The sequence below is a fragment of the Amblyomma maculatum genome, chromosome 10 (genome assembly GCF_055883805.1).
Source record: "Amblyomma maculatum isolate TAMU_Amacu chromosome 10, ASM5588380v1, whole genome shotgun sequence".
In the NCBI taxonomy this organism is placed as follows: Eukaryota; Metazoa; Arthropoda; class Arachnida; order Ixodida; family Ixodidae; genus Amblyomma; species Amblyomma maculatum.
The window spans coordinates 137,728,134-137,748,707 of NC_139353.1; the positions used below are offsets into that span (position 1 = coordinate 137,728,134).

At 42.4% G+C, this 20,574-nt stretch overlaps 1 long non-coding RNA gene across 1 annotated transcript in view; it reads left to right on the plus strand.

Moving 5' to 3' along the window:
- LOC146177535 (uncharacterized) overlaps positions 1-16,627 on the plus strand; it is a 201,798-nt gene extending 185,171 nt beyond the window's left edge. Inside the window, exon 2 of the long non-coding RNA XR_014701047.1 lies at positions 16,437-16,627. This is a non-coding gene — a long non-coding RNA (uncharacterized LOC146177535). The remainder of the gene's footprint in view (positions 1-16,436) is intronic.
- The last annotated feature ends 3,947 nt before the right edge of the window (positions 16,628-20,574 follow it).

Consider the following 20,574-nt stretch of genomic DNA (forward strand, 5'->3'; position numbering starts at 1 on the left):
TTTTAAGCACCACACTTTTCGTGGTAAAAATGAATTCGATCAGTAAAGTAATACCAAATTCCATAATGTATTCACTCTATGTGGACGACCTTCAAATAGCCTACACGTCATGCAACATGTCCACATGTGAGAGACAGATCCAATTAACAATAAATAAGCTAACAAAATGGGCCAGTGAAAATGGGTTTAAATTTTCCCCGCAGAAGACAGTGGCAGTTATGTTCTCGCTCAAACGAGGCATACAGCCCAATCCTACCTTACACCTAAATGAAATCAAATTGCCCATAAACAATAACCATAAATTCTTGGGCATTACTTTTGACAAAAAACTCACTTTTCTCCCTCACATACAAGCATTAAAGAAGAAAGCCTCCAAATCCCTAAACATCCTAAAAGTCCTTTCACGCAAACATTGGGGATCTGATAGGGCATGCCTTTTGCATATATATCGCTCCGTTGTGCGCTCCTCCTTGGACTATGGAAGCATAGTCTATGGAGCAGCTAGGCAATCATATTTAAAGAAATTAGACCCAGTGCATAACTTAGGCCTCCGCCTTGCTTGTGGTGCATACAGAACGTCTCCTGTGCATAGCCTCTATGTTGAAACTAACGAGCCTTCTCTGAAAGATAGACGAGCTTTACTTACATGCGCATATGTCCTCAAAATAAGGACACGGAAAAAACACATCTGTTACCCGATTGTCACAACTTGCCCCTCCCGAACAATATTCTCAAATAAGCCTCAGACAACAAGACCATTGATAATGCGATTTGAAGACATTTGCCGTGAGCTCCATATTCTGGACACCTTGCCTGATGTCGCTCAAGAAAATAGGCCCCTGGCCCCATGGTACAACTTTCCAACAGTCTGTGACCTCACTCTTAAGGCCCAACTCCAACGACATATCCTGGGCGTCGGCGCTCAGCGTCCGCGCTGTCAGCGCCGACGCTGAGCGGTGCGCATCGGTGCGCATCTCCATGGGACTCGGCGCTGGCGCCGTTGGCGCCTACTGCTGACGCTTGTACTCAGGCTGGTGCGTTGTTGCTAGACCTAACAAGCAGACATTGCCCAAAACAGTTTTAACATTCACTGAATGATTTCTGCTTTTTAAAGCATTAAGAGACGTAATTTATATATGAAACTTGATTACAGATTATACATTCTACTTCTACACAAATAAACGCGCATCTTTAACATTTGTTTCGGCTTTTCAATACAATCTGCAACGCCATCGACGCAACATCAATCTGTCCCGTTTTCCGCCACCGCAGCTGAGACGAGTCTTCTGGTTTTGTTCCTCCACGGCTGAGGTCAACCGATTTGCTGTGAAGGCTCGACTCCGTGTGCTTGCACATTTATTTCAAATCATGCCAGCAGTGAGCGCAAGAAGGCGTGTTGTGCTGCTCGCGATAAGGGTAGCACTTCTCCTCATACTGAGGAGGAGAGAGATCCGACGCCAGCGGAAAGAGCCACGGTGGTGGGTTCGGCCAGTGTTTATGGCGCGCAAGCAAGAAGGACTCTACCACACAGCTGTAAGTACTTGGGGCTATTCATTTCATTAGCGTACGTATGCAGGCTACAGACAACTTCGGAGCTTATGCTGCTTGAGGACTGTTACTAGATTGATTTCGTCCACTCGAGCTTCGGTAGTTTGCGATCGTCTAGTAAAAAAAAAAAAATAATTGTGTGAGTTCCCACATAGCTCAACGACCCTCATTTCTCACGGGAATGTTCGCGTAGGGTTTACCATCTCGAAGCAACTCACGCTATAAGTTGTTTCTCCTCCCCATTTATTTTTTTTTTTCTCACATGTCAGATTTATGTCAGCTATTGCACGCTTCCCTCCCCATTTTTTTTTTCTCGCGTGTCCGCATGTCATGTTTCTAATATACAATATATGTCTCCCCCCATTTTTTTTTTGTGCATGTTCTCATGTCAGGTGTCGCATATTCTCCTCCTCAATTTTTTTTCTTCTTCTCGTCCTTGTGTCAGGTTTTTATGCGAAATCAGATGTCGACTCCCCCCCCCCTTTTTTTTCTCCTTATCCTCATAGACGTGACATAAGGACAAGAGTTCTGGATGAGAAAGCGAGATTCGCTGAGCGCACAGCGCGAGTTGTTTCGATGTGGTAAACCCTATAACTTGCAAGTAACCTCACTCAAGGAATTTAAATGTGAGTGATGTAATTAATTAAGCAAAACTATGCAGCAGTTCATATATCGTGATGCCCTGCACTAGTGCCTGTTGACCAAACTGAAGCTGCTATGTTGTTTTGTTTAGATGGTATGCTGGACACATGCAGACACACACGTACACATGAAAAATGGGCCACTATGTTCAGGGAAAAGCAAGATGCAACGAGTTCTGTCCCAGTGAGACTGAGTGTTATGCAAACAAAATCAAGCAGCAATTTACTATTGCAGATTTTGTAATGGCATGCAATAGTGCATATATGATTTAGATATTGATATCTGAAGGGTCATTTCATTCTTGCATATTAGTTGCAAAATAAATGTGGGCTCTATTAATGCAGCAACATGAAATGCTGTGTTTGCATATACATATTTGTAGAAGCTGTCATGCCATTTGGATAGGACGCTGGACACTCAGCAACTGGAAAGCTTTGAGTTGCACTTGGTCAGCAAGATTGCTGCATTGGTGGCACTGTTGGCTGTATGCAGCCACAGACTAGTAGTAGCGTCAAAGTTTCCTGCATCCTATGTGAAGGACTGTCATCATACGAATTGTTCAGGAACAAGTGCTGAGGTGCTGATCCTAACAGGCTCGACTCTTTATTGCTTTTACTGAACATTGTTATTTTTGTGCTGCCTGAGACAATGACAAGATAATTAAAGTGCCGTAGTAGAAGTGCAGTGCTCACCTTAACAGAATCTGGCCATGAGAACTATTTAATATATTAGAAAAATGTTTCACTTCATTGTAGATATTATCCGTAACATTCAGGCCTGCCATAACATATTACAGATTATCGCAGCCTTGATGTGCATTTGTTTCTTGGACCAACAAACCACATATTTTTCTCAACAGATGCGTCGAATGCGTGAAGGGGACCACGGTCTTTTCTTCAAATTTTTCCGTATGACCCCACAGCTGTTCGACGAGCTCCTAGGCTATGTGGCTACGGACCTCACACGGCAGCACGTTGTGAGAGAGCCCCTGGAGCCAGGAGAGAGGCTGGCAATAGCACTAAGGTTTGTAGAGCTCGAGTTCTGTCAGTTAAGGTGTCAAAGACAAAGTGTACTTCTCTGCAAGAATTAGCATTAGGACATTCAGTAGCGTGCTGTTCTTAATATGAAGAACATGAATGGAAAAATATTGAGAAAGATAGCCGAGATTAGCAAATTTGCAATTATTGAGGGTAATGTATAAAAAGGAGTGCTAAATGCCTATAACAAGGGACAAAACAGATATAAAGTAGTGTTTTGCAGTGTATGCAAGAATTTTGTTGTGATTACACTGCAGTAAGTGACATCTACCGAGCGTGTGCCACCCAGTACGCGAGAACAGGAGAAATATGCTCCCCTTTCATCGCACCTTGTTTTATCAATTAGAAGCACAATTGTTTTGCTAGAGTGCGAGTGTTATTTCCAGGCAGGCAGTATAGGCAGATGCACATGCTTCTCTGTGGCAAATATTACTATGGCGCAAAGCAGGTTAAAAATACAGATGATTTATTGACTGCTGGTACCATGTTTGTTTTCTTGAAATATTATTCTTTCATAACACCCAATAAATAAGTGCTCATCTTTCTTTCGGACACCTTTCCATTCAGGTTTGTTACAAGTCTATGTGATCCCTGTTACCTACTTGTCATAGTAATGCTTCGTTTTGGGTAGATGTATTAAATAGTTTTACACAATTATATCATGTTGGCATAATTAGCATAATAATGTGCTAAACATGTAACATTGCGTTGTTAAAACCTAGAAGTTTCATATAAGGAAATTCCTTTCTCTGCCTTATCTGTGCAAAAGATGCTTGAAAAACTCAAACGTCGAACAAAAACCAGACGATCAAGATGAAATTTCTGCATGTGTTGATTCTGTTTGTCTTGTAGCTACTTGGCTTCAGGACAGGACATCTGCAACGTTGCACTTGCGTTCCGTGTGGGAATCGAGACTGCGAGGCGCTGCATTCATGCAACATGCCGGGCCATCTGGGAACGACTGAAAGAAATTTTCATGCAGGTGAGCTGCACCTTTGCTGAAAACTTTGTCACCCGTTGCATTTCATTGAAACTTCTGTATGGTGAGACAAGTACTACTGCACAACTTCATTAATGCTCACCTACTCTGCTATGAAAGTCATTAGAAGTAGACTGTTAGATATGCACCCTTCATTTTAAAGTGCTTTGTTCTAAGCTTCACAGAGGCTTTGTGAGAGTTCCCAGCTCTCTTAACATTTTGCTAGTTTCTGGTCTATTCTTTGCTAGCTTACAGCTAGCAAATCCAAAACTGTTTTTGTGTCCCAATATACCATTCTTATTGATTACATTCCAGTCTGTTGACTGCAGTGCTACGAGTTGGTATGCACATTGTGTACAGTCTTTGTCAGAAGTATACGGCTCACGGGTTTTGATTCTAAGCACCATATCTGGGCTCGTTGCACATCTCCAGCATTCCAAACCTTGTAGATGATAAATCTCGTCCGAACTCTTCTCTAGCTTGTCTATTATATTCCAGTATTGTTTACAGGAGCCTTGATACAGGGTTTAGAAGTGAACACGCTGGGCTGTATATTATTGACAGGCTGTACAGGACAGGATTATCCTATAATACTTATAAACTACAATTAAATACGAGCAGATGTAATGGACATCTATGCCACAGAGTGCAGCTATAGGTTTATGCATTAGAGGAACTTGATTAAAAGAGGGCGACTTAAGAGGCTCTAAACATATTTGTTATCATGTCTGTCAAGCTGTACTTTTGAGAAAGTTCTTGGCTGTGAAAATTGAAAAAATTGTGTTATGCATATCTGTTGTTGGCTTTTGGCTTTCTTTAAGATGACATATTTTGCCAGATTGCTGCTTTCCGTCTTAAAATAGCGCTGCTGTCTGCTTTCAGACTCCAACAAAGGAACAGTGGCAAGAAATTGCCGAAGATTTTGCCATTCGGTGGCAGTTCCCTAACTGCTTGGGAGCAGTCGATGGGAAACATGTTGCCATTGTTTGCCCTCCAAATTCTGGAAGCTGATACTACAACTACAAGGTAAAATTGCACATATTAGACTATTGTCATTAGGCAGTCATGTATCCATGAACTGGCATCAACCAAATTATTCATGATTAGACATTTGGAACAAGATATAGCTGGGCAAATCATAGTTGAGTAAAGCAGTTAGCTTTATCATTGGGCAAGTAGGTTAAAGTTTGTGACATGTGCTTGGTAAGGTGCATTTTGACAGGTGCGAAATTCTTCACATCAAGTCGTAGCAAGTCTGATTATGTTATCAGGCCACAATGTAAATTATTACTGCAGGTTTTTATCAAGGTAGCTTATACCTCATTGTGAATTATGCCTCACCTCGAAAGCTAAAGTTGCTTCAACAGTGCATTTCACACGATCGGCACAAAAGGTTTGTTCATTACTACGGAGCTTTAGTAGATGCATGGACTGCTATATTATTTATTGCAGTTGAATTTGGCCTTTGCGTCATTACATTTATATTGTATTGTGTACTGTCATTTTAGGGCACATACTCGGTGGTGCTCATGGCAGTTGTGGACAGCCATTGCAAGTACATCCTCATCGATGTGGGCGCAGAAGGCCGGCTTAGTGATGGTGGAACGTTAAAGAAAAGTGACTTTGGTCGTGACCTGAATGATGGCATTCTCGACATCCCCAGGCTTGGGAAACTGCCCAAGTCACAAACAGTTGCACCGTATGCTTTCATCGGTGACGAGGCATTTCAGCTGCGCACGGACTTCATGCGGCCATACCCGTCAAGGTGCCTAAATGACCAGAAGCGGATCTTCAATTACAGATTGAGCAGAGCACGGTATATATTAGCATTGTTTGATCTGACTTTATAAAGCGTAATTGTAATCAGGTTATAGAAAGAGGCGTAATTTTCAAATTTCTTACTTTATCCCAAATTGAAATGAGATATTTTTCAATAGTCTCCATGGTTAGTTCCGAAGCATCTGTGCAAAAGTAATTGGGTTCATTATTGTAAAAACCAGTGCCCTTCAGCATCTTCCAGTATGAAGCCAGTATGTTTTTCACACTGCTTTTGGCTGGGGACGCTGGAAATCTGACGGTGATAGAAAATGCTGGCAAAGCAGCGTGCATGTGCTGGAGCCACATTTGTCCTAGTATCATTTTGGAAATGGTCAGAAGGTAGGAAACTGGAAGCCTAGACATATGTAAAATGAAAAATTTGGTCTCGGTAAGCGTTGTTTGAACTCCTTGCATGCCTGGATAGAGAATGAAGACAGCTTCTTCTTTCGAAAGTTTAGTTGGGAGAGTTGGACTTTCATAAGAAACCACAGGCTTCAAACAAGACCTTCACATTAGTGAGCACGCCCTTGCACCGGCCAAGTTGAAACAGCAGAACAAAAACTAGGAGAACAGCCTTTCTTTATGGTATAGCACCAGTATGCTGGCTCTCGCATAGGGTTTGAAGCCAGAAGTTCGAATAAATGCATTTTCATAGTATCATATTCCCTTGACTGTATCCGTATACCCCTGTCTGCATGTATTTAAATATATGTTTGCTGAACATGGCAAGCTTTTCACTTTACTATGGGCTGAAATTGTCTTTTTTTTTTTTTTTTTTTTTCAGAAGGTGCGCTGAAAATGCTTTCGGCATAACTGCGGCAAGGTGGCGAGTACTACTGCGCCCCGAGAATGTTGACTATGTTGTCAAAGCCGCTTGTGTCTTGCACAACTTCCTAACTGTGAGAAATCCTCGGGCGGACACGTTCACAGACAGAGAGGACGCATTTGGGAACGTTGTGGGAGGACATTGGCGGCAAGGCATCCAAGGGGCATTGGGGATGTTCGCAGCCCCGGTACTTCTCACTTGCTCCAACACACGCCAGGAACCACCATTCTGATGCTGCTACAGCTAGAGATTTGTTTGCTGCCTACTTCTGCAGCACTGTTGGCGAAGTCTCCTGGCAGTGGCAGCAACCAGGAGTCTCAATGGATGCTGCATTAAGACGAGTGCCGAACCAGTAGCCTCATGCGTGCTAGCAAAGGTAACATGCTTAAGCATATAAAGATGTGCTGCTCTAACTTGTGCCTTCTGCTTACAGGCTTTGCTATTTGGGAACTCAGGTTTGGTGGTTCAGTCGAGCCCACTTTGTTCTGGTTACAAAGTATGGCCACACAAAAGTGAACAGTCATGGCACTGTTTCCTATAGCAATATCTCTGTTTACTACAATGATTTCTTGTTGCATTATTGCTAACGGCAGACAACACCAACTACTGGAGCCAGCAGTAAGGGGAAAAGCTGGAGGTTCTAGTGAAAATTTGAGCATCCACAGCAGACTGCACACCATGCACATATCATTTCACGCGAGGCTCTTCAACACCTTAAGATTAGTCGAATTATGCTTACTGACGTGGAGAAAAGAGCCCACATATCTTTCTTTCTTTTTTTTTTTTGCTATAGGCAACCTGCAATGAAGTTTGCTGTGTCGATCGCCACGCCGTAACACATATCCTAGCGAGAAGAGCAAATACCTCTGAGGCGGCTTTTTAGCTTTTTAGGGCATTTTCACGCCACCTGCATGAGCTTACAGGATCATCTAGCACGCTCTGTCGAAGCTTTGCGTGACGTGTGTCAGATAATTAGGATACATTCAAAGCGCCTGGGCAAGGACATTATCTGTCAAACGCGTATCTCTAATGCTGCTGAACGTGCTCGGTCATTTATCGTGAACCAAGTGGCTAACAGCAGCATTTTTGAGTCACGCTGCAGGACAATTACAGCGCTACCTATGCAGTGCAGGTTCCCTATATGCAGTACCTATTTCTCTGTGACAAAAATGTTGGATAGCTTTGTGTACAGCAAGCAAAGCTGACAGGCTATGGCTTTTCTCTAAACCAGGTAACAAGTTCCTGCCAGGCTTAAGTGCTTGAATCTTCATGTATCTTTCCTTTTTCACAAACCTGATCGTAGCAAGGGTATTTCCTTGCCACTTGAATATTGTGTTGTCTCTATTGCAATAAGCTGACAAGAAGTGAAGTAGCAGGAATCCATGAGCATAATAGGGCCAAATTTTTGAGCAGGACGGAAAGGCCTTGGGTTGATGAAGTTTGTATGCATGCATGGCTAAAACAAAAAAGCAATCAATGCTCCGCATGAAAAAGATGGGCAGGATGAGAATTTCCATCCAATGGGGGTTTATTGATTGAGAGTATGCTCATTGTTTTCATGCCAAGTCTATTACAAGGAGGAAATTATTCTTGGAAATTAACATACGTTAGAACTGTTACGGGCACACTGGGGCTAGCTATTTTAACTGTGTACACATATTTAGCATGCTACTTGCATGGGCAGTTGTTTTTTATCATGGTGTTCCTGCAAGCTTGTCTAGGGATTTTAATGCATGTATGCTTCTTCAAACACCTGTAATTTTTTTAGCCATATTAGTGCTGCCTTTGTACTACATGCACTAGAGATAATTGATTCTTTTCTCAGAAACAAAGCAGCTATTCGTGCTTTTTTCATATTCTGTGCATCAGATGAAAAGTCAGTTAAATGTTCAAGCAAGACTCATTCACTCATATGTGGGAATGCATATCAATATGCCCATCTTTTATTGGGACAGGTCCTGGAAAAGTTCAAGGATCCTTATTTGCATGCGGGTTTGCTCAGCCGCCGGTAGCCTTTTTAGCCTTTTCGCTACAGATAGAGCAAAAAGGTCGCATTCATCATGCTCTTTACTTATTGTGTGGAGTGCATCTGTAAGCTTCCCAACATGGCTGGCTAACGTGGCATCGTCAGCCTTATTTGTATGTTTTTTACGCCTCTTTTCTTGTGTAGGCACTGGCTGGGGCATAAGAACTTCCCGCACTGGCGAGTGCTGCTGTGGAGAAGCGTGCTGAGACAAGGCATCCAAATCCCAGTCTTCAAAAGCGTCCACTTCTTCAACTTCTACAGTGTTGGGGCTGTGTTGGTGCCCTTCACTGCACTCTAGCACTACACTGGCCTCGGGAACAGCACTGGCGCTCAGCATTATGTGCGCCTCGGACACCGAGGTTGATGCGCTGCTGGACCCAGCTTCTTTGCTCATTTGCCGAGGCTTGTAGTTGCCTGAAGTCCTGCATATATCAAAAGAGCAAACATAAAACATGTATACAATGCATGAACTTGCATACTACATGTCACTGCTTGTAAAAATGTTTTCTGTACATCTCGCAAACTTTTGCCAGTCACTTGTTACCGGTCGCTTAGGACCATTGCACCTGAACTTACTTCCATCCTGTACGCTGTTTTTCTGTATTGTTTTCCTGTATATCCTTGCCATTTTTGCATCTTTTTTTTACAGACTCATACACATTATTAAATTTATATTGCTTCATGATCCAATTTACATGGGTTTCTCATATGTGAACGAAACCCTTTTACCTTTTTAAAACCATGTCATTTCTTTGTAATGCTTCTGTGGCTGCCATTGTACGGATTAAATTGAATGCCTTTCCACAATCCCCAAAAGTCAAATTTAGTATATGACAAACTGTAATATTATTAGTTTCTTCTTTCCACAGTGCATTGCTGTGTCCTAAGTTTTAGCTCAATACAGGTGTTGATAGCATCAGTGCAGTGCTTTGCCTTTCATTCTTTTGCATCTATTTTTCTGATGGCACTCTAGGAACTGTAATAAATGGAAGCCTTATAGCTGGTTACCCATCCTTGGAATTTAAGTCATTGAGTTACTAATAAAAAGTACTCTACTGTTGCCACTCCTCTCTTCTGGTTACTAGCGGAGCTTATATGCTGTTGTAGAGCCAATTTCCAGCCTTTCTGTTTGGCTTGACAGATCTGCAAGGCCTATGATGTGCAACATATCGGGAAGGCGCTTATTTTAGTGCCTTGCTATCATTTCTTTACATTTGCAGTAATAAACTTCTGATTGACTGCCTCATTCAAACAACAATGCTGCTTTCACTGAAAATAGAAGTATACTTTTATGTCTAATGACAGCTTTTTGAAAATTCGGATCGACATGCAAGTCTGCACAGCTATGCAGGTCCTAACTATCCCCACAGAGTCAATTTTTAGTTTAAATACCATGAGACTAATACAAGTGGTGGAAAACGCTTCGAAGTAAACTCTGCAATAATGCATTTTTTGCTGCTAGACAAGCGTCACTGCATCCAGAAATAGTGCTAGAATCAATGTTTACGGGAAGAAAAAGTGTATGGAATGCTTATGTGTGTGCTGCGCAATATCAGGCGATGTCGAACAACCCCAAGTATTATAAATAATTCCAAGTTTCATTGTTGTTTTGAAGGCCAGCTTGAGTAATTAGGCACAAATAGCAGAGAGCAGCGAAGGAATTTTTTCTGAATCTGCCATTTCCGTAAAGAAGCATAAACCAGGAGCACAATTCAATCTGACAAGTTTAACTGGTCAAGTTTGCAAACCAAAACACATATAGGTCTTCCACGAGGATTCCTCCCATTACAACATCATTAAAGCTGTGGTTACACTTAGTGTTTTATTATAATGCTGATCACACTGATGTTTGTAGTCCTGCATAACGTGTTTCTCCATAAAAATTAATGGTGACAAGAAAGACTAAAACATGTTCATGAGCTAACAAAAGTAAGAAATAAAGGTTGAAATATTTTGAAAGAAGTACCGCATTTTGCACAAATATAACGCGATCACAAATAGAGTTGGCTTCTACCAGCTGACAAGTGTGATGGTGAAGCTTGCCTAAAGTACCTTGAGCAAGTTAAAATATGCACAATTACCGATCTTAGTTATCAGTAGGAATGTATGCGACCAAAATATGACCATTTTCATTAACAGGCAACCAGCCTGAAAAACTGCATAATTTATTTGATTGGAAAAGTTGCTAGAAAACAGTAACCAAAAATAGAAAGCCATAAATAAATGTATGATTCTGCCTGCAATTCATTTTTCTGTCTTAAGCGATCGGTGCCATCATACCATTGCTCGTTGCTTTTCGCGCGCCGACTGAGGCCAAGATCTACTATTGCGGCCATATGAGCTACACGTACTGCGCACCGGCCGCTCGCGCGATGTAGATTTTTTTTTTCGTTATTCCTGATGGCAAAGTCGAGAAAAATAAAAAAACTAAAGATACACCGCGCGAGCGGCCGGTGCGCGGTGTAGCTCATATCGCCGCGATATATGCAGTCGGCGCGCGCAAACTCTCCACGAAAAGCAGAACCTGCTTTTAAACATTTTTACATTTTACTCAGCATACAATAGCTCCAGTGCTCAAAACATGGCTGTATATGTTTGTGCTCACGTTTGTATGCAAAGTCGTGCATTTCGCCAGATTATGCTTGCTTCACTACGCAGGTGTAAATTGCGTTGGCAAGGCAGAATTAACAATTTTTGCGAACAGCTCGATATGGAAATCAATAATTATCAGTGAACTTACAGCCTGCTGTCTATGGTGTCCTTCAGGAATAGCAGCAAATTATAGTATGGCCAAGAAATGTCGTTGTCGGCCACTTCTTCGGCGCCGGCGCCGCTTTTTATTCTTTGCTGTGAGTCGTTGTAGAGTCGGCGGAACTTGTCCCGAAGAGATTTCTACCTCTTTTGTACTATTATCACACCCTCTGCATGATTAAAAAACGACAGTTTGAAACACATTTCAATTAATCACTGCAGTTAGTCATGCTTATTTATCAACTTACCTTCGGTTGGCACTCCTGGCAATAATTCCGCTGCGACTTCCTTCCACAGCGCTTCTTTTATCAATTTGTTCTTATGAGACTTGTGCCCGGCAAGCCACAGCGATGGCCGCCTCTCTACAGCGCCGATCAGCGCTTCGTTGTTTATTTTCGTTGCCATTTCCACGTGGGAAGATTGGAAGCGATGAACAAAACGTAAAAAGAAAAGCACGCGAAGACTCCGCGCCAGCGAGAATTCCCAATCCGGATGTCGCGGCCACCCTGTCCTCTCATTGGTGTACGGCGCCTAGACGTGCGCCAATGAGAGACCTACGTCGGTGAGCAGCTTCCGGCGCCTGCGTGAACGCCGACGCCGAAATCTAGCAAGGACAGATCTCGGCGCTCCGCACGAGCTTGTTGGCGTCTCGTACCGTGCGCATGCGCAAACCGGTTCCTGCATACGCCAACAGCGCCGACGCTGAGCGCCGACGCCCAGGATATGTCGTTGGAGTTGGGCCTTTACACAGTTCAAAAAGAGCGAAACTCCTACAGAACATATATTACAAGAATATCACGCACTAAAAGAGAAATACAGCAAATGCACAGAGTTTTACACAGACGGATCAAAAACTGCCTCCTATGTGGGCTGCGCTGTAGTGGATCGGAACTCCGAAAAAATTATTCGACTTCCTCAATGTGCATCAGTATTTGCAGCCGAGTGTTATGCTGTCCGGGTAGCTGTAGCAAAAATTGTGTACGAGGGTACTGAGAACAGTGTTATCTATACAGATTCACTGAGTGTGCTCACAGCTCTAAACTCAAGAAATGCAGTCATGCCATTACTCGGTAACATAATACACGATGTAATAAAGATATCAGCCCAAGGACATAACATAATATTCTGTTGGGTTCCAAGCCACATGGGCATTGAAGGAAATGAGAGAGCGGACGTGTGTGCTGCTCAAGCAGGCAGGAAGGAAATAGAGAAAGTAAACATACCTTGTAAGGATTGCATAAAGTTAATTAAACGAAAACAAAAGGATATATGGCAGTCTATATGGAATAACCAGGAAAGTAATAAATTGCACCTCGTAAAGCCTATAATAGAAGAATGGGAAACAAGCACTCATCAGGAACGCTTCATGGAGGTTACAGTATGCCGTCTGCGTATCGGGCACACACATCTCACACATAATTTTCTACTAATGAAACAAGATAAGCCTACGTGTGGAGAATGCGGAGAAGTACTCACAGTCAACCACATCCTGATTGCATGCCCAAAACTAGAGACACTACGGAGAAAGCATTTCACTATTTTTTATGATCATGCCATCCCTTTCCATCCCAAATTACTTTTAGGAGAAAGAGCAATAATAAACTTAACATGTGTTCTTAGTTTTTTAAAAAAAGCAGACGTTCTGAATAAACTGTAAACTTAAACGAACCTTCTTCCCCTTTTCAAATAAGAACAGATTTTAACCTTGCTTTTGGCGCATGATAGCCTCAGTTGCTTATGCGCCATAAAACCCCAATACAATACAATACAATACAATTTTCTCGGTGTAGTTTTTGATGAAAAGCTTTCCTTCATATCACACATAAAACAGCTGAGATTAAAATGTCTGAAGGCAGCGAACCTGCTAAAAATTCTGTCCCACCAGTCCTGGGGCACAGATCGTGACTGCCTCTTGAGCCTTCTGAACAGCGTAGTTTTGTCTCGTATTGACTATGGCTCAATGGTTTATGGGTCAGCATCACCTTCTGCCCTAAAAATGCTCGATCCAGTGGACCACCTTGGCCTCCGCCTTGCCACGGGTGCTTTTCGAACTAGCCCAATTGCTAGCCTCTATGTTGAGGCTAACCGATGGTCATTACAGCGAAGAAGACAATTTACTGCTGTACGATATGCTACCAAAGTATTGTCTCAACTGGACCATCCTTCTCGGCGGCTCGTGCTTGACACAGCTAACACAGAACTTTTCACAAGAAAACCGTCACTAACACCACCATGCCCAATAAGTCTAGCCACTCATATTGAATATCTGGACATCCTGGTTGGCAGCCTCCATACAACTTCCATAAAAGACTTCATCGCTCCGTGGGAAATGCACGCTGTTAATTGCGACCTAACATTCCTTCCCTTCCTATAGCCATACAACAGCACTTCATGTGTCTGCAGGCAAAATACATTTGTAATGAGTATTACACTGATGCTTCAAAGTCGACTCAAGTCTCATGTGCTGCACATGGACCACAATTTTCACTAACAAAAACACTGAACAGACATACAAGTATATTTACTGCAGAATCCCACGGTATTCTGTTAGCTGTGAGACACATTATAGAAAACAAAATACAGTCATCGGTCATCTACACAGACTCCTTTAGTGTTTTAACCTCCCTAACTTCTTGGAAATGGCACAATAAGAACCCAGTCCTGAATACTCTATTTACAACCTTATCACTGCCCATAAATTACAACTTAAAATTAACTTTGCTCGGTGCCAGGCCACCGTAGCATACCAGGTAATGAGGCGGCTGATAGGCTTGCTGTGTCAGCTGCCTGTCGAAATACTACAGACATCGACAAAATAATATACCAGGACCTCAAGCCACACATTAAAAACAAAATTCGACAACAGTGGCAAGAGGAATGGGACACAGCGACTGAAAATAAACTACACACTATAAAACCTATCATAGACAGGTACACTGCAGACAAAAGAGACAGATTCAAAGAAGTAGCCTTGTGCAGGCTGAGAATAGGTCACACACATACTACACACTCATACCTTTTAACGAACTCTCCTGCACCACGCTGCTCGAGATGTGGTGGTCATCTTACAGTAATACATATTTTAATTGAATGTCCAACACTTGAAAAACAAAGGCGACATCATTTTCCCGAAATACACAAAAATATATACCGAAACATCCGTGCATATTTCTCGGCGATGACCCAATGTTCTCACCCGAAAGAGTTCTTAAATGTTTTTCAAAGGTAGGCTTTTTATGTCAAATTTTTTACCAACGTGGGCTTCAACCCGTCCCTCTTACTTAGATAACTAGCGTTTTAACATTTACATTTCTTCTTTTAATATTTTACTCAGACCACTATACATCTCGGAACGTTTTAGGCTCTATACACCACTGTTTTTAGAGATCATACACTGCAAACGAACTTTTAGGCCCTATACACCATAGCTTTTAGCACATCATCATCATAATCGCCAAAGCTATCACATCAACCGGAGATGGCATTTCACCTTGTGTTTGGCGCTCTTTGGCCATAGATGCCCTTGCGCCAGAAAAAATTAGTTCATCATCGTCATCATCTCGGGGGGTCTCTGACCTCTTACTGGGGTGGTCTCGGATCCCCCGAGACCCTCTTCACATTAAGGACAGGATTTAACACTATATATCGCCTTTGCTGATTAGCTTCAATTGTTTGACTTGGTTAATCTCGTTTAAAGATCTCCTGCATACCGCGTTGAAACAGTTCTCCCAAAAGCAGACTCAATGCGGATGAAATGGTTGCGACATATACGTACATGCACATAACGGCAATTTCCCGAATTTTCACTCATTGTTTTTAATGTCCATAACCGACATTTTTACGCGACGTGAAAGTACCTGTGATGCAATCATGGAAAATTTTACGTTGCGTATATATCGGTCACTGACATGAAAAAAAAATGGGCGAAAATTCGGGAAATTGCCAGTCTCGAGCAATATGTGCATGTGCATATTTATAGCGACCGGAAATTATCCGAATCTATGATGCAGTCATGGCAAACTTTTGCAGGACACACATTCTAGGTAAACGAAATGACCTCTTCGTAGGCACCTAGACCTGCTGGATCAATATTACCTCGCCCCCTACCAAGGCAAAGCAGAATTACTTTTCCATGATTTCGCATCCGCCAAAGTTTTGTCCGTGACTACATGTAACAAAGCATACGAAAAATATTTACTCACGTGTCGAGAAGATGGCCTTGTAGAAAAGGGAGGATCCGTGAAAATATCACAGGTAGCTAGGCAGTGATGGATGCAGTTGAGTATGCTCGGTTTCCGCATGTGATTATAGGTCGAAGCAGGTAACGTCCACTGAAGTGAGGGGGTTAAGGTGTCTGGGAATAATGTGAATTTTGAGCATACTCTGACAAAAATGTTTCATAGAAAGGTTTAGTGACTATATACTCGTTCAGTGTCATTCAGAGCCAAAAGGACAAACAAATCGTGTAGGCGGATCCTCCTAGCTTTACCAAAATTTATAAGGTGCATGGTTGTACAGATACTAGCATGCATTGACAGCAAAGGTAGCAAACATGTAATCCGCCTTCATTATAGTGGCCAAGCTTACCCCCTGAAATTTAAATATTGTAGATACATTTTACTTTAAGGTCTTTCACTGGCACACATTTTCCTTTCAGTGCTTTGCATGAGCCAGCCACAGTTTGTGTTAGCTTTTTTGTTTAGTCTCATTTTTATTGTTCAAAGTGTGTTTCTTCTAAAAGATGCAACGTCATTGCTAATTGGTTTCAGTGTTCAAATTCAGCATTTGTACATGTGTTCTATTTTGCAGGTGCAACACGCAGACATTTTGATACAACGGAGGCTTGTGTTGTAGATGCCACGTAAAAGTGGCTTATGTTTTCTGGAGACCAGGACGGGGGCCTCACCGGTAGGCGTCGTGCCATTACAGAATCGACAAGTGCATAAGCTATGAAACTAGTGCTGATCAATAAAGCAGCTGAAATAAAAATTCACAAAGTCAATGTACTACCCGAGTGTGGTGTATTTTGCAGTACTCATCTGTCATATACTAAAAAATGTTCCTGTTGGCTTTGCAGATGTAAGTACTATGTCCAAGAACAAAGTATGAAGACATTACTAATTTATTCTAGATATTATGAATGATGCAACTACACAAGGCAGTTGATTATGCCTCTTATTCATGTAGACTTGCAGCACGTCAGCTTGTTTTACATATTTTGGAAGCCTGTTTCAACAATACTTAGCACACTTTTCCCAGGAAGCTTGCAGCATTGCTATTAACTGCTTACTGCTGCCATAGTGGCCATATATTAAGTTTTTTCAGACCTCCTAGAAGACCTTGATATATTTTATATATACAGAAGTTGGGGGGGGAGGGATGGCACGAAACCTCTACAGGTATAAAACATTGAATAAGGTTACAGAAGGGTGGAAGCAACTGGCCTTTGCTGAAAACAGGTGGCTAAAATACACACTGGCCAACATGATTGGTATACAATGGAAGAAAATGCTTGATGCAACATGATGTCTGCATATAGGCGTTATCATGGTCCATGACCTTTCCAATGATTGTCCATGCTTGGCCTTCCTTAGCTTGGCCAATGATAGGCTTCTCACCACATCCAAGCACAAATTTTGATTGGTGTGCAGCATTGTGCCAAATATGGAAGCATTGAACATTGATGATTTCTCATGCTTAGTCCAATAAAATTCTGCTACTTGGGTTCTTTCTCCTCACTGGTTGCCTCTGAGCGGGTTAAGCGGCGATTGTTCCCCAGAGGCGTCTCTGAAATTAGGAAATAATTGCGGAAAAGGTAATTACATAATATTGGTTGGTTTAGTTTGCGGGGTTTAACGTCCCAAAGCGACTGAGGCTATGAGAGACGCCGTAGGGGAGGACTCCGGAAAGTTCGACCACCTGGGGATCTTTAACGTGCGCTGACATCGTACAGCACACGGACGCCTCTTCGTTTCGCCTTTATCGAAATGCAGCCGCCGAGGTCGGGTTCGAACCCGGATATATCCGGGTTCGAACCCGACCTCGGAATACCCGGGTTCGAATCTGACAATGCAGTTGTCATGCCGCCACCTCGTGGTTGCGTTCACGCTGGTTTTGTAGCTATTAGGAATCAAAAACATCACATAATGCAACCTAAAGGGAAACAGCCGCCCGGAAAGATGTTAGTAGCTTATTTTAAGGTTGAGTTTTACACAAAAAAAATAAAAAAAAAATTATTCGCTGTGCTTAGGTAAGTTGTGTCAATCCATTGTCCCACTGAAGCAACGAGTACGGAAGGCTTTAAATGCGCTCTTATTCATTTTTATAATATTTTCGCTACCTGTCGTCAGTTGACACTGCTCAGAGGACCGTACCATTGAGAGAACGAAGTCTCGCGGCCCAGGCACTGGCCCACACCTCATTGAACGTGATGTGGCATTGATCTCCTCTAAATACAGAATAGCACGCGGGCCAGGCAATGCACTATACTTGGAAATCAAACTAGCGCACTTCGAAACAAAGACGCAGGAAGAGAACGACAACACAGCGATGACTTCAACTGGTTTTTATTAGAGAGTGACACAATGTATATATGTACGAAAAGTGGGCGTGAAAGAATTGATAACTGCTGAGTTTGCACGTGGCGTAAAACACCGAACGCAAAGTTAAAAGGCGCACGATAACAATATAGGTCAAAGCAAGGCAGAACGGCAGGGCTATGAAAAATAAAGAAGCGAAAAACGGGGAGGCCTGTAGGTAAAAACAGTTAAAGATGGCACGATTCGAAGATATATAAACTAAAATCGAAAAAAAAGGCCAAAAGGGGCATTAAGAGCGATAAAAGCCAAAGGGGGCATTAAGAGCGATAAAAAACACAAAAGGACAATTAAGAGCATTGCAAGACCAAAAGGGCATTAAAAACAGAATACCTAAAAACCAAGGCCAGGCCGCTAGAGGCTGAGGAGTGTACCCGGAATCTAAACATTAAAACTACTGTGCGTCTGGTTCAAATATTCTAACTCGCGTTTAGTCAGGGCTATTGAGGGTGTGCTAACACAATTTTGACCTAGCTTTAGAATGTGAGCGGCTTCTATGATTTCGCGTGTGAACTGACGTGCATTTCTCGTAATGACAGTGCATTACGAGAAATGCACGCGAAATCATAGAAGCCGCTCACATTCTAAAGCTAGGTCAAAATTGTGTTAGCACACCCTCAATAGCCCTGACTAAACGAGAGTTGGAATATTTGAACCAGACGCACAGTAGTTTTAATGTTTAGATTTCGGGCACACTCCTCAGCCTCTAGCGGCCTGGTCTTGGTTGTTTTAGGTATTCTGTTTTTAATGCCCTTTTGGTCTTGTAATGCTCTTAATTGTCCTTTTGATTCTTTTATCGCTCTTAATGCCCCTTTTGTGTTTTTTATCGCTCTTAATGCCCCCTTTGGCTTTTATCGCTTTTAATGCCCCTTTTGGCTTTTATCGCTCTTAATGCCCCTTTTGGCCTTTTTTTCGATTTTTGTTTAAGTATCTTCGAATCGTGCCATCTTTAACTGTTTTTACCTACAGGCCTCCCCGTTTTTCGCTTCTTTATTTTTCATAGCCCTGTCGTTCTGCCTTGCTTTGACCTATATTGTTATCGTGCGCCTTTTAACTTTGCGTTCGGTGTTTTACGCCACGTGCAAACTCAGCAGTTGTTATCAATTCTTTCACGCCTACTTTTTGTACATATATATTGTGTCACTCTCTAATAAAAACCAGTTGAAGTCAGCGCTGTGTTGTCGTTCTCTTCCTGTGTCTTTGTTTTGAAGTGCGCTAGTTTGATTTCCAAGATGATTTACCAACTAGCCCGTTCTTCCACCCTTGCACTATACTTCATCGACTGGGATTCACGCGTGACCAGGAATCCACCTCAGTGTGATAGCGTTGGGACGTAGTTTGGTGTGAGCTATGTGTAGATCAAACTGCAGTTCTTCAGGAATGCAACTCATATGAATGGCGCGTATAGCCTGTATTTAATCAGTGTATATGGTATATATTCAAAAGTTTAGGGCCTTATCCACCCAACTGAGACCACCACTCTTCACTACAAAAAAAGAAATCATCATTCACTATGACAACATTAGAGAAACTCTTCGTACACTTCCTCTTCCTGATAAACATCTCACTACTACGCAAATACGCATTCTTAGACGCATACAACTAAATACACTGCTCACTCCTGCCCGATCATGTCTATATTGAATGAGACATTCCCCCGCATGCCCAAATTGGTCCGAACACAGTGCAAACTTAGAACATTGCATGTTTTCATGCCCTGTGCAATTCAATCACCTCACTTTAATCACCCTCCTCCCCCAACGTGGCCGGCTTGGTTCGCATCTGACCAGCTGAAAGATCAGTTGCCTTGGTGACCCTGGCCCAAGACATTCTTAACGCCTAGTAATGCGTTAAATAAAGTTGTTTCCTCCCCCTCCTATAGGATAGCACTATGTTCTCCATGCACCTCCGGTCTTACCATAGAAAGGCGGCAATCATTGCTATCATCAGATCTTTACTTCAGATACTCCAATATCTCGAGGGCTCTTTGTTCATGGGAGTTAAAAACAAAACTCACATCCTTGACACGATGCACACGTAGTCGGACACCTCCCTTGAGCGACGAGTAGAAATGCGCCACACCTCAAGATGTGTGTGAGAGAGGAACTCTCTAATTAAAAATATAACTTAGCCTTTACTTAGAATTAGCAGCCACTCAGTGGAAGAAGTTAATTGCGAAAAGAAAGTCTGAAAGCCTAATACGTGGAAGAAAAAAAAGTAGGGGCAGATATGCGTACGAGGATGTGTCTTCGAATGAAGTTATCACATGAAATGATTAAATTCCTAGTCTAGCAAACAGTCTTGAGCATGAAAAAGGCCTGTGGTTTCCACGCAAAGAGAAACGAGAGCTT